The following is a 16,184-nucleotide window of genomic DNA, read 5'->3' as shown; positions in this document are numbered from 1 at the left end:
CCGCTCATTATTAGAAACCAGACTGGCAATATACCTTTGCAGCCACATCCACAAGGCAGAAAATAACTGAGAAAGGCAAACAATCTTGTAAGAAGAACATCTCAGAACTAGAAGCTGATCCCCCTTCACACTACTGCTGTGGAGAAAACAGTTATGTTTTAGTAAATCGAGGCATGTTAAAATCACGAGAGAGCAATGAATCCTAACTACTAGACTGAAAAATAAAAACCAGGAAATGAAGCTCACTTTTTAAAGGGGATGCTATGGATTTCCCCAAAGCTGGATGCCTAGATGTGCTGTCTGAATAAAATTATGTATTTAAAAAGATTAAACCTGCCCTGGCTAGCGTAGCTCAGTGGGTTGAGCGCGGGCTGCAAACCAAAGTGTCGTAGGTTTGATTCCCAGCCAGGGTTCATGCCTGGGTTGCAGGCCATGACCCCCAGCAACCGCACATTGATGTTTCTCTCTCTCTTTCTCCCTCCCTTCCCTCTCTAAAAATAAATAAAATCTTAAAAAAAAAGATTAAACCTCCCAATGTCTTTCCTGTTTTTTTTGTGGGGGAAGGAAAACAGGAGATGAGGTATGTAAGCAAATACTAATAAAGGTCTTCAAACATCTTATCTGAATAGGCTTTTTTTTTTTGCACATCACTCCTTAGAGTCCCAAAGTGTGTTTTTTGATGTAATTGTAAGGAATCTTAACGTATCATTAACTGTGATCACTTGTTCATCAGACTTTGGACCATAAAGTATCAACTTCCTTTTCCTAGCTCTGCACAACTGTCCTAAAATCTTTTGTCTAGTGTCCTTGAGACAAGAAATCATGGTATCGCTTGGTTTGGAGATTTTCTAACAACACATACCCACAAGAGAAACGATCTGTTATGCATTTGGGAAAGGATAGGATATGGAGCCAAAAACCTAGATTTCCGTCCTGGCTTTGTGACTTAATGGCTCTGGAACTATGGACAAGTTCCTTTCTCTTACACTAAATAGCCTTCCCTGGAAAATAGATGGTCCTAATCCAATGAGAAAACGCACTTGGAAGTGATCCATACATGGAAAAGCAGTATAAAAATGTTATCGCTTGTTCTTAGTATGGAATTCAAACATGGAATTTCCACTTTGCGCTAACAGGGTGGGAACAGGGCAGAGGTGGCCTTTGGAGAGGCTTCTGGTGTATTGCGGAAGGCCGTGGTCTGCAATGTTAAGCATCATAAACCGACCCTGTAACCTTTACGTACATGCATCCCCTCAATGACTCTTCATGAGTCCAAACTAGAAAGTCAGCTCCTTTTTGCACAGAGGTCCTTCTTCAGAAGTTGAGCCTCCCCTTCTTCTGACAAAAGGGGGAGGGAAACAAGAGAGCCTGTTCAATGCAATGTAGCCTGACTCTTAACTGCTGCCAGATACCACTGGCCAAATATCTGAGGCCATTGATAACTCATGCCAACTTCAAGAACATGTTGTTTGAAGCGCTTGCATCTCCTTCACTGAGTACAAAATTGGTTGAAATAGCTGAAAATCACTACCACACCTAGGAAATGAGATTTTTCCCAGTTTAAACAACACATTCATAGGCAAAGTAGTGTATACAGTATGCAGTATTATCTGTGAAGTACAATGATATATTAGCTAATGCTAAAAGGTGAAAGACACCCATTACAGGAATGCTGCGCATATTGTGGGGTATTATTAGATTAATTCTGAATATAATTTGAAGCTGGAAATCTTATTATTTTCAAAAGCACAATTACCAGCGCTAAAAGACTAATCATGTATCATTCATTGTATTCTCCCAGTTGTAGTACAAAGCAAAAAGCTAATTCCTTTCGCAGTCTCAGGGACTTGGATCAGCATATGGTTTACAAAGTTTCCTCTCCAATTCAGGAACTTGTAGGTGCCTGCAATAAAACTGAAAGTGGTTCCAACTGACCACGGGAGGTGCTCAGTTATATATTTTTGTAATCCTATTGCCATTGACTTCAAATGATTCTATACAAAATCAAGACAAGGGATTTGAAACTATGAGAATTGCCATGATTGTGCCTGTGGGCAAATGGCAGATTTCTGAGTAATATTTGATTTGGCTTCTTTATTTTTGTCTTAGAAATAAGTTAGGAAACTTGAATACATGTATTTTAATGTCATTCTGTAGTATTTGTTAGCACTTTCTTCACTGAATACCTATTAGAGTGTCTTACTGGCCTTCCTGATCTTCCTTTCCTGAGTCCTCCTCTCCCTCTTCAGTCCTCCTAGTTACAGGGGTGGCTACTGGCAGCCATGTTTGTATAACACGACCCCCTCCTTGACCACAGGTCAGGGTTGGGCAGTCATCCATAGATTTGTAAAGGAGACTAAAAAAACTGGTCTCACCCTGGGTAGCTGGGCCTATAATGTGCATGCAGGTGCTAGGGACAGCCCTCTACTGTCATGCAGCCTGGGGAGCAGAGAGGGGAAGATTCAAGCTGACGTGCAGAGAGAAGCAGAGACAAGAGGGAATGCAAGAACAGTCCTGACGATGAACCCAGGGTCTGGTCCAAGATCATTCCTGAAGCCTGGCTATATTCTTACCCCTGGGTTCCTTGACAATCCTGGGGTCTGTAGAATAAATTCCTTCTTTTTGCCTAAACTAGTTTCTGTTTCTGCCTAAAGCAGGTTTCTGTTACTTACAACCAAGATTCCGAATGACTGCACATTGAAAATTTAACTTTGGTGTTCTTCACTTTTGAAAGAGATACTCACCCTAAAGGGAAGAGTTTGCACCCAAGGATCCACCTAGACAGGAATGATCCCAGCATACAGCAGTATTTTCATGTACTTCAATGGTAGATGCTCATATGTTTGTTGAATGAATGAATGAAGGCATGTGTTTCAAATCAGGCATGAGCCTTAGCTGAGATCCAGATAAGGCTTAGTGCCCATGAATTTATAACTATACATTTTCTGAATCTTATTGGTTAAAAATAAAAGTACAAGTTAGTTGTCTTTCAGTATCTTTGGGGGGAAATTGGTTTCAGGACCCTCCATGGATACCAAAATCTGGATGCTCAGTCCTTTATATAATAAATAGTGTAGTATTTGCATATAACCTATATTTGCATATAGGCTACAGCACATCTTCATTTGCATGAATTCAGTGTGGTGCTCAGCAAATGACAAATCCACGCCTTTCGGAACTTTCTTGGATTTTTATTTTCAAGTATTTTCTATCCCAAGTTGGTTGAACCTGCAGATGTGAAACCCATGGATATGGAGAGCTGACTGTATTAAAACAGCTACAATGAACCATTAACCAACCTACTCCTTTCAAAGCTAGCCAAAAGGCAGAACTGCATAGTAGTTACAAACAATGGAACTGTAGTCAGATTGCATGCATTCGAATTGCAACCCTGCTCCCAGGCCTCTCTAGGCCTCAGTTTCTTCATCCATAAAATGGGGATAGTAACAATACCTATCACAGATATTTTGAGAACCACAAGAGGTAATCTATGAACTGCATATGATATATAGTAACTGCTTAATAAATGTTAATGACTATTAGGAGGATTTGGGAGCAACTTTTTTTTTAAGGTTTTATTTATTTATTTTTAGAGAGAGGGGAAGGGAGGCAGAAAGAGAGGGAGAGAAACATCAATGTGTGGTTGCTCTCACGTACCCCCAACTGGGGACCAGACCCGCAACCCAGGCATGTGCCCTGACTGGGAATCGAACCAGCAACCCTTTGGTTCGCAGGCCCACACTCAATCCACCAAGCTACAGCAGCCAGGGCTTGGGGGCAACTTTTAAAGAAATAAAAGCAATGTGTTCAAATCTCCCTTGGTAAACTCCTTTTGATGAGCTTCACTTCTTAGTATTGATCCAACTCTTCTTTCTGACTTCTTCCCTGCTGTATAGGCTGTAAGACACTGGTGGCAGACATTTTCTGGAATACCCACCTGGGTATCGGTGTCATTGCCTCATATAGTGACCAAACATCCTGTCCCTCTCTGCCCACCCCCAATCAATTATTTAGACATTAAAAGTCTGACACCTTTTTGAGTTATTTTTTTGTATATGAGGATAGGCAGTGGTCAAATCTCATTCTTTTGCATGTGGCTTTCCAATTTTCCCAGCACCATTTATTGAAGAGGTTTTCTTTTCTCCATTGTATGTTTTTGACTCTTGTTGAAAATTACTTTCCCATATACACATGGGTTTATCTCTGGGCTCTTAATTCTGTCTCATTGGTCTGTGTCTGTTTTTCTGCCAATACCATGCTTTTTTTATTACTGTTGCTATGTAGGATAATTTGAAGTCAGGAAGTATGATACAGATCAAAGACCTAAATATAAAGCCTGAAACAATAAATTACGTAGAAGAAAACATAGGTACTGAACTTATGAACCTTGGTCTTAAAGAGGATTTTATGAATTTGACTCCCAAGGTAAGGTAAATAAAAGCAAAATTAAATGGGACTGTATCGAACTAAAAAGCTTCTGCACAGCAAAAGAAACTATCAACAAGACAAAAAGCAACTAACCAAATGGGAGAAGATATTTGAAAGCAACAGCTTCGACAAGGGCTTAATATCTAAAATATATAAAGAACTCATATGACTCAACAACAAACTAGACAATCCAATTAAAAAATGGACAGAGGACCTGAACAGATACTTCTCCCAAGGCCAGCAGATATATGGAAAGATGTTCCACTTAACCAGTTATAAGAGAAATGCAAATCAAACTACACTGAGCCCTGGCCAGGTATCTCAGTTGGTTACACTGTCATCTGATATGCCATGGTTTGATCCCTGGTCAGGGCACACACAAGAAGCAACCAATGAATGCATAAATAAGTGAAACAAATCAGCATTTCTCTCTCTCTCTCTATCACTCTCTCAAATCAATCAATAAAAAATGTTTTAAAAAACTACAATGAGATACCACCTCTCATCTGTCAGAATGGCTATGATCAACGAGACAAGTAATAAAAGTGTTGAAGAGGTTGTGGTGAAACATGAACCCTCATTCACTGCTGGTGGGAATGGAAATGGGTACAGCCACTATGGAAAACAGTATGGAGGGTCCTCCAAAAGTTAAGGATAGTTACCTTATGACCCAGCAAACGCTCCTCAATATTTGAAAAGACAAATGCACCCCTATGTTCATTGCAGCATAATTCATGCTGGCCAAGACACGGAGACAAGTGAAATGGTTCTTAATAGATGACTGGATAAAGATGTGGTAACACATACAATGAGATACTACTCAGCCATAAGAAATGATGAAATACTGCCATTGGTGATAACATGGTTGGATCTTGAGAGTATCACGCTAAGCAAAATAAGTCAGTCAGAAAAAGTCAAGAACCATGTGATTTCACGCATATGTGGGATGTAAAACGGAAAGCAACAAATAAACAAACAGGACAAACAAACAAAAACTCATACAGACAACAGTATGGTGGTTACCAGAAGGAAAGTTGAGGGGGTGGGTAGTGAAGGGTAGAGGGGTTCAAATATATGGTGATAGGAGAAAACCTGACTTGGGGTGGTCAGGTCTCCTGACTATGTGCTCATTTGTATATGGGCATATAATGCCATATACAAATGATGCATCACTATACTGTACATCTGAAACCTACATAATTTTATTAACCAATGTCACCCTAATAAACTTAAATTAAAAAGTCTACAATGCCTTTGTAGTTTATATAACTATCTACCCACCATGTTGTACACTTAAAACGAGTATAATAATGCTTGTCAAGTATAATTGAAAAAAGTTTAAAATGTGTTAAAAAATCTGTGATTCAAAAAATGTGACACCAGGAGAGCCAACACTATTCAGGATATTTTCTCTCACTACAGGATTTTCTGCCATTTTGCAAATCTATTTAAAATGTTCTTGAAGTCTTTATGTTGTAGTGATATCTTTGAAAGTATTTATGGAAAACTTGTAACATGTATAAGGGGACTGAATGGTAATGGAAAAATAATACAATAAAGATTAGATTTTGCCTTGGCTGGTGTAGCTCAGTGGATTGAGTGCGGGCTGTGAACCAAAGCATCGCAGGTTCGATTCCCAGTCAGGGCACATACCTGGGTTGCAGGCCACGGCCCCCAGCAACTGCACATTGATGTTTCTCTCTCTCTCTTTCTCCCTCCCTTCCCTCTCTCTAAAAAAAAAAAAAAAAAAAATAGTAAATAATAATAAAATCTTAAAAAAAGATTAGATTTTTATTTTTTTAAAGATTTTATTTATTTTAGAGAGAGGCTAGAGGGAAGAAGAGAGGGTGAGAAACATCAATGTGTGGTTGCCTCCTGCACACCCCCCCCCCAGGGACCTGGCCCACAACCCAGGCATGTGCCCTGACTGGGAATCGAACCAGCAACCCTTTGGTTCGCAAGCTGGCACACAATCCACTGAGTCACACCAGCCAGGGCAAGATTAGATTTCTCAAAATGAAAGTATTAATGGATGAAATGATGTATCTTGGATTTGTTTCAAAATAATCAGGAAAGGGGATGAGTTAGGGCAGAATGAAACAGGTATGGTCATGAAAATTAGAAGACTGGTACCTAGTGGTTCATTATATTAATGTGTATTTTACATGTTGGAAGTTTTCCATAATAAAAAGCTATGCCTAAAAATGTTCTTAGTTCTTCCCTCTAACACGTCTTAAGCCTGAGCTGTATATAATTTTATTTGTACAAATGTGGTTCCTCTCTTTTACATACGTTGCTGCCAGCAATGCTGTGAAGTCATAAAGTGACTCCAAGAGAAGCAGAAGGTCCACATCCTGAACACACTGGAGATAATGCTTGGGCACAATTTAGATACTATTTTTGGAAATACTTAAATTGATTTCATTTCTGGTTTGATACTAAAGATTGAAATAGATAAGACATCCTAGCTGACACTCTTTCCTGGGGATTTTGGCTGAAATCTTTCTTTTTTAAAAAAATACAAGCTTCATTGTATTTTCTTCCATGACCATTTATCCCCCTTATAACCCTTCCCCCCAGCAATCACCACACTGTTGTCCATGTCTATGAGTCCTTTCTCCTTTTTGTGCAATCCCTCCACCCCCTCAAGCCGTCATCCTGCTCTCCATCCACGAGTCTGTCCTCATTTTCCTTGTTAGTTCAGTTTGCGCATTAGGTTCTACATATGAATGAAATCATATGGTACTTGTCTTTCTCTGACTGGCTTATTTCACTTAGCATAATGTTCTCCAAGTCCATCCACACTGTTGCAAAGGGTAACACTTTCTTCTTTTTCACAGCCAAGTAGTATTCCGTTTATACAACGTAACATTTTCTGTGTATAACCAATATGGTTAAACATGTGCTGCTCTGTGATACAGGTGTAATGGGTTAGCAAACACCCTTTAAAAGTCACACATGTAACAGAACATAAATCAAAAGCTACACAAAGAGCTCTTTCCATATCAGATCAAGAGGCTTTTTTCATGCCCATAGTCGATGTGACAAATGTATCACAGCAACAATAATGGGATGACAAAGCCTCCTCCCAATGTTTAACCTTGGTTGCAAGCTGTGCTGAAGGTTCTTGCCACGGCATTGCTGACAATAGTCAGCATCAGTTATGTGGCCTTAAATGACCAAGGACCATGTTAGAGCATCAAAAGGTGACTGCTCTGATGGGGCCGGTCATTCGGGAAAAGGGGAGAAGTTATAAAGAAAATAATTATACTCTGTACTATGATCAGCACCTTTATAGGACCATCAGTGCTGATCATCTCTTTGCAAGGCTCAGTGGAACTGGGAATTGGTTTTCACGTGCAGCCCATTTCACAGGGACTCAGGGGTTCAGCTATGGTTGCTGGTAGCGAGGGATCCACAGCCAGTGTCCTTTTCACCCCACTTGGAGCAAACACATGGTGGAAAGCCACCTGGTAGGGTTAGGGAAGCAGGGTAGGGCCAAAGAAGGGAGCAAAGCTAACGGCTCCACGTGGGGATCCAGCCCTGACCTTGGCCTCATTAGCTCTGGGCTCTGACTGAGCTAAGACAGCCCAGATGGCTTTAGGAATAAGGTCAAGACCTACTTCAAGAATAACTGGAGAAACACATGAATAGCTTGCTAGCCTTTAAGTGATGATGAGGCATAGAATGGAAGATGTCCTAGTGGATTTTCATAGTGAAAAGTTCTGCCCTGGTTGGCGTAGCTCAGTGGATTGAGCATGGGCTGTGAACCAAAGTGTCGCAGGTTCGATTCCCAGTCAGGGTGCATGCCTGGGTTGCAGGCCATGACCCTCAGCAACCGCACATTGATGTTTCTCTCTCCCTCTCCCTCCCTTCCCTCTCTAAAAAATAAATAAATAAAATCTTAAAAAAAAAGTTCTAAGAACTTTCCAAGTTACATTGTTCTACTATTATTGCTACTATTTTCAGTTAAAGATGATGAAATCTAGCTTATCTTCTCCAAATAGAAGCAAGTTTTAGATTTCTAAAAAATCAGAACAATGAAGCCTTCGTCTTGATACACTTTTCAAAGGAGGGGATAGAATGAACATTCATTGCGCATTACATTACGTAAACCATCACATTTTATTCTCACACGGATGTCTCACCAGCTAGAAATATTATTTCCAGCCTTGAGAACTAAGGCCTAGTGAGATTAAATATAGTATCCAAGGTCATATATCTACTAAAGACTGGAGGAAAGATATGAACTTAGTTCCATCTACCTTTGAAGCCCCCCAGCTCTCCACAGCACCCCATAGTTTTACCATTCAGAGCAGATTAGACAACTATCAGAAAGTGTTTGCTAAGAACATCTGTTTGTGCCACTAAAACTAAAAACTAAGTTAACACACCTTACCAACTGATTGTATCAGAAAAGATATACTCTGTGTCTTCAGCAGCTCCAAAATGTACAGCAGTGACAATCTTTAGAAAAATGACTTCCCAATTTATTAGGAGAGGGTTTGAAACATATTTTTGTTGTTGGGGGAAACAAAATCCACTTTACATGTACGGTTGGAAAAATACGGTACACTGTTTTCTGTGATCCTATGCAAGTACAGTGCAATGGTCTAATTAATGGCTGAAGGACAGCCCTGATGTTGGAGGGCAGGGCAGGGGGGGGGTTGGCAAAAGACAGATCAACGCTTGCGTGAGATAACACACGTGCAGCAGCGCCTAGGTTAGAATCAGAGTTTCTATAAATAGTGGCTATGATTATGAGTCACAGTACGACGTTTCTATATTCTCCCTTTGCCATTCCATGGGAAAAAGTCCTCCAGTACTTCAGATGGCCGTTTCTCAGACTTGACAACACAGACATTTTGGACTGGATAATTCTTGGTTTCGGGAACTGTCCTATGCATTGTAGGATGGCTAGCAGGAGGACCAGGATTAGAGTGAAGCAAGTGAGGTGAGGAAGGCACTTGCCTTGGGCACAATATTTAAGGGGATACCCCAAAATCAGCAATGAACATTAGTAACCTTTTAATATGTTTTTAAAAATTGAAATTAATGCACCCCCCCAATCCATGATGAACAAAATATCAAACTTTAGTCAAAGCAGGATCAGTATTGCTGATTTTTTTCTTTTGTCTTGGGCCTGGTATGGCATTGTTATTGATCTTTTTACTGTCCTGTTTAGCAGCATCCCTGGCTTCTACCCACGAGATGCTGGTAGCATTCCCTCACCCTAGCTGTGCCCAGCAAACCTGTTTCCAGATTTTCCAAACACCCCTGGGGAGGGGGCACAAACATCCCCAGTGAAGAACCTATGCTATTAAAAAAATAAACAAAAAGAACCTATGCTATAGACCTAGAGCCAATGGGACCCCTTGCATTAGAGAGAGAGGAAGGGATAGAGAGAATAAGAATGACTCGGTGGTCTGAAAGGCTAAGGGGTGTGGTAACACTGTGGCTAAGGGCAGGATTCTGGCATCACATGAAGTTGGGATCAAATCTCAAGTTCAAGACTTGGCAGGTGTGTGTCCTTATGTGTTTCAGTGCAGTGGGGTTATAGGGGGGTGGAGATTAGATGACGATTTGTGCAAATCATTTAGGATCGTTATGTGATGCATGGTAAGAATGCAAAAACAATAGTCACTATTATTATTGGGACATAATCCAAAGGATGGGTCTATCTCCCCTGTCAGTTCTGTGCCACAGTGACAGGCCGCTCATTTTTCTGAGCAAGGAGAGACAGGTGCTCTAGGAAAGAAGGGCACATTTCCAATGGCTTAAATCTTCAGATATACAAGTGCAGGTGATTATTCTCATTTCAGAAGGCAGTTTGTTTTGTGATTAAACACTTTGGTATGCAAGTCTTACTGTCTCTCATTGCCAGCTTAGAGCTTTGACAAACCTGATTGCAATTCATAGAAAATGTTTTGAGGTTGAAAAGTTCAACCCACCAACTTGTCATTACACCATCAGTTTAACAAATATACTGGGAAATTTAAAAATACCAAATACAACTACAATTCAACACCATCACAAATCTTTTTTTTTAAAAAATGGAATTGCTGTCTCTTTTTTTTTTTTAAATCTCTCTTTTTTTATTTTATTTATTTTTATAGAGGGAAGGGAGGGAGTAAGAGAGAGAGAAAAACATCAAACTGCGGTTGCTGGGGGTTGTGGCCTGCAACCCAGGCATGTGCCCTGACTGGGAATCAAACCTGCGATGCTTTGGTTAGCAGCCCACGCTCAATCCACTGAGCTACGCCAGCCAGGGCTCAAATCTTATTTTATGTATAGCTTAGAACACTAATGAAGGTGGATTTGTTTTCATCTGAATTCAGACTAAAAGAAAGGACCAAAAACAGTGAGCTGCTCAAACATGCTTAACAGTTAAGTACCCATTTCGAGGAAAATCATATACGGTTATCTTGCCTTCACCTTATTTTAGTTTAGCTTAAGATCTTGAATGCAGTTGGTAAAAGATTGTTTCTCTAAGTCCCAAAATCATGATTTCAAATTTTTGACAGCTTGAGCTAAAATTCATGTGCCATACACCTTGCCCATGTAAAATGTATAATTCAATAGCCTTTAGTATATTCAGAGTTATGCATTCATGACCACAATCAATTTTAGAATATTTTCATTATCTCCAGAAAAGAAACTCCACATCCCTTCGCCATCATCACCAATTTCCCCCTTCCCCTGGCACACACTAATACACTTTCTGTCTTTATGGATTCACTTACCTATGAGCATAGTATAAATGGAGTCCTATAACATGTTCCTTTTTTGTGTCTGGCTTCTTTAACTTAGCATAATGTTTTCAAGATTCACCCATGTTATAGCATGTATCAGTACTTCATTTTGTCTTATGGTCAAATAAGATTCTATTCTAAGGATATATGACATTTTGTTTATCCATTCATGCATTGATGAACATTTCAGGTATTCCTACTTTTTGGCTATCATAAATAATGCTGCTGTAAATATTTGCATATAAGTATTTGTGTTGACATATGTTTTCAGTTCTCTTGGGTATAGAGCTACGAGTGGACATAGGGTAACACTACATTTAACATTTTGAAGAACTACCAGAGTATTTTCCAAAGTGGCTACAGAATTTTACATTCCCACCAGCAATATAGTAGGGGTCTACTTTCCCCATATCCTGGCCAAACACTTGTTATTATCTGACATTTTTAAAATTTTAGCCACTCTAGTGGGCATGCAGTAATCTCTCACTGTGGTTTTGATTTGCATTTATGTTATGACTAATAATATTAAGCATCTTTTCGATGTGCTTTTTGGCCATTTACACACACACACACACACACACACACACACGGTCTGTCCATAAAGTATCCAACCACATAATATGAAAGAGACATTTATTGAAGACACAGTGTCCATGAGACACTGATGCCATAGTCTCCTTCAAAGTAGCAGACCTCACACAGTTCTCCCAATCCCCATCAGCTGCCTCATCACATTTTCCTGAATTTCATGGATGGTCTGGAATCTCTTCCCTTTCAAAGGTGATTTTAGTTCTGGGAAAAGCCAGAAGTCTCAGAGTGCCAAATCTGGGCTGTAGGGAGGCTGAGTCACCTGGGTGATTTGATGTTTCACCAAAAACTCTACATGAGACACAATGCATGAGAAGGCACATCATGATGGAGCTATCAATCACCAGTTGCCCACAGCTGTGGCCTTCTGAATCATCCAAATAGTTTCTGCAGAGAAATGTTAGCACAAAATTTGATGCAGATTCATTGTTCTACTCACTCAGTCATTTTGAATGCAACAGCCACACAGTACACATGCTCACCCAACGCGTCTACCACCCCCACTGACTAGTACATTGAAGTTGTCATTGTTCACACATGTGCATTCCAGTCCACGTTCCTTGACTGCCAGGTTACATCAATGTCACGCAAACCGTTCTCATTATATTAACAATGGCTGGACTTTTTCTGAACATACCTCATATAGTTTTTTAATATATATAGTTATATATAGAACTATATAGGTATATATAGTTTACAGTTATATAGTTATATATATACATATAATTTCTTTGGAAAAATCATAGTTTCATTTTGACACTCTAAGAGGTACAGGAAGCATTATGTGGGCAGGTGGGACCAACCAGAATGGAAACCGGAACCCTGAGTAAGTATACATTCAATATCTACCAAGTCCTTCCGCTACATTCATGAATTAATCAGCTTAGCCTACAAGAGAAAATGCTTTCTTCTAATGGCAACAAAAATCATTTTATTTATGTGGCCTTTGCTGAGAGTTAATAGAAACTAGCTAATGGGGGAAGTTTGTTTACCATGAAGAACAACTTAATTGGCCTCTGAGATGCAAAATTATATAACATCTAGGGTGGGCCTGATCATTGGTATGCACCCTTGGGCACCATAGAGTAACAGCAAAAGTCTAACAAGAGCATGTTCTTCATTTTTTTTACATGTCAACTTAACTGAGTCAATTCTACTGTGCTTTTCATTGACCTCATGGAATTTTTCTTCTGCATTGAGAAAAACATCCACATGCTTCTCTTGTCTGAAACAAACTCTTATGACAAGAATAATATGGCCCTGGCTGGTGTGGCTCAGTCGATTGAGTGCCAGCCTGCGAACCAAAGGGTCGACGGTTCAATTCCCAGTCAGGGCACATGCCTGGGTTGCAGGCTTGGTCCCCAGTAGGGGGCTCATGAGAGGCAACCGCACACTGATGTGTCTCTCCCTCTCTTTCTCCCTCCCTTACCATCTCTAAAAGTAATTAAATAAAATATTTTTTAAAAAGAAGATGATGAATATACAGTCCATCTATATTGAATCAACACATCAGGGTCCAACATTTGATTCATTTGGGAGGATTTGGAGTATCGCATTTAGAGGTCTAAGGTTGGGATGACTACCTGTCTCTGAAGGAATTCTGGTTAACCTGCTAAATTCAGACATTTGGAAATACTTGTTCAGCAGTCTGTGACAAATAGGAGAGGCAAAGAAAAACAGAACTGCAAGAGCCATTAATCTAAATTAATTAACCCAGTGACATTGCCATAGAATTTTAGCCTACTGCAAAACCCAAATGACCACAATGCTCCAGGTAGGTAAGCTATTTGTCGTGGGATGTTTATTTACAATGAACTGCGGAAGAGGGTTAATCTAATGGGATGCAGGACTGCACTGGATGGTAAAATGCTTTGTGACCAACATCCATTTGAGATATCAATTAACTTTTAATTCTTGGAGGGAAACAAAAGCAGCCCCGCACAAAGACTAAATAGAGGGCGGTATAAGGGGCACGGAGCACAAGGAAACTTGGGCCTACTACCTTTTTGTAGGAGGGAAAGGCCTCCTTATCTAACACAAAGGGGTTGAAGAGTAGGGAGGGAGAAAAAAAAAGTGAATTGATGTGCAGCCTGTTGACTCAATGATGTTTCTAAAGCCTGAATGGAAGAGTCAAAGCCACCCAAAATAGCGCTAAGTCAACAGCTTGGCCAAGACAGCAAGACCTGAATGAGTATGCAAATGGTTCAATCCAGTAACCTCTTTGGGGTATCGCTTGGTCCACCAGCTTTTGCCTCCCTGGAACCTTTTAAACTGAACACAGAACAGTGAATCACCTTACTAAGCCCCATATCCAAACTCTAAGGAAAACTCAGTATATATACCAATGCAAATCTAGAGAACACAGCAACTAGGGGGTGGTAATTCCCAGTAAAAAAAAAAATGCATTTACTGTACTTGAAGTTTCCTTACAGCAGCATCCTTTGAAGACACTTGCCATGTGATTCAGCAAAAGCAGCAGCTGTGGTCCTACAGACGAGCCTCACGTTCACCACGGAGGACAAATCTTTCCACGAAGAGCTGTTGTGGACACGTCCAGCTTCTGACTACCACACAACACGGGAGTACCTAATTAGTTTGTTTTTCAAAGGCGACGTACCTCATGCTTTTCTTCAAATTCAGTCAAAACATACACGCTCTCTAAATAGAAACATGTTCATTTGAAATCTGTTTGCATGAGCAGCTGTCTTGGCCAGGCCTGGCCGAACAGCCGAATGCTATTCATCTCAGCACTGCAGCCAGTAAATGCTCGGCTTTGTTCACCCCCACCAGCAAAGGCAGGCAGACTTTGGCAATTGGGCAAGTGGCCTTAATGATCTAAGGCAGGTGTCCTCAGAGACTGCCCAGGTGAGGGGGTCAGCCTCTGTACCGTGACTCATTCATTTGTCCTCAGTTTACAAAGCCAACACCCTCCCAATTAATTACCGCCATAAGTGTGCTTGCCCACACAAGTGAAAGGAGTCTGCTCAGGCCTGCTTGGGGGTTTTGCTGCTATTTAAGAGATTTGAGGACAACCAAGAGCCACTCTTTTCAAAAGGAAGAGGAGTGTGAAGCACTCCCTAGAAACTCTACAAAATGAAATCATAGTAATATGAAAGAAATAAGCAGCTGCTAAGGCCTAATGAAGTAGCTGTCAGAAGCACAGAGATGGCCTCTGGGCAAATGTTCATCAAGACAAACAGACTCATATTCTCCAGTTCCCAAAAGTAAGGAGAAGTTTGTGTTCTTGCCATTAATAAATTTTCAAATATCGATGCAGGAGGCAAGCCAAATGGAAGAGAATAATAATCACCCTTTATGTTTATTTCATGTTTTTGCATTCTCAAAGCCCCAGGCTGTCTATCACCTCATTTTATCCCCCACGATGGCGTAGGCAAGGTGAGCACCAAGAGCTGCACATGACAGGTGAGGAAAGTAAGTTCCGAGAGGTTAAGAGACATGCCCATAGTTACACAACTGATTGAGCCAGGGCCAGAACCCAGGTATAAGAGCAAATAGAACAGAAGCCCCAGACTTGCTGAGTGGTCTCACAAGTCCCAGGGGAACACAGCTGGCTACAACCTAGGTTAAGAAGTGCAACCTTTCCTAGGGAGGAAATTGGCTTTTGATGGCCTGGAAAGAAGATTGAGCTTTTTTGTACAAAGAGCTGGCCACTGCATTGGAACCCAATTTGTGATGCACTGTTTACTCTGGCTAGATGGGACTTTTAAGTGTTTCGTAAAAGACTGTTCAGAGGTTCTGCCTAATAACATTTTCTGAACTCTCAACCCTTGCACAGAAAGATTCTTCTTCAGGAGTAATCAGTTTTCACCTCTCTGCTGACTTCAAAGTCCATCTGGGTATGCGTTATTTTATTATAACCTGCCTTACTCCAGAATAAATTCCAGGGAGCTGAATCTGTATCCAGACAATCCTGCCTAAGGTGGCATCTGCCCAGCAGGCACCGAAAGGAAACAGCTGTCATTCTATAGCCTCGTGGTCAAGAATCAAACAGTTTCTGGGTTCAAATTCTAGCTCTGCCACTTGCCATCTATGTGGCCTGGAGCCACTGACTGAATGAAATCTCTCTGAAACTCAGTAGCCTGGCCTGGATATTGGGGATAATAATGAAGATTAAGTTAGTATGCAAAACCCATTCAGTCCAGTGTCTGATATGTGAGCTATGTGCATTACATTCACCTGTTAAAATTACTAGCTTTCTTGCTTTGACATTTAAATGGGTTATCAACTATTCAAAAGTGAACATAGTGTTTGACACGTGGTAAGTGCTATGTCATTGTTACTTGCTATAATAATAATGTCATTATTATTATCTCACTCTGCTACCCTCCTATCTTATACCGCAGTTAAACTCATCTCTCACCTCCTTGTCTTTGCAAATACTACTCCCTTTAATTG

This window comes from Phyllostomus discolor, chromosome X (assembly GCF_004126475.2).
Source record: "Phyllostomus discolor isolate MPI-MPIP mPhyDis1 chromosome X, mPhyDis1.pri.v3, whole genome shotgun sequence".
In the NCBI taxonomy this organism is placed as follows: Eukaryota; Metazoa; Chordata; class Mammalia; order Chiroptera; family Phyllostomidae; genus Phyllostomus; species Phyllostomus discolor.
Note: the sequence above shows the minus strand (reverse complement) of the source record.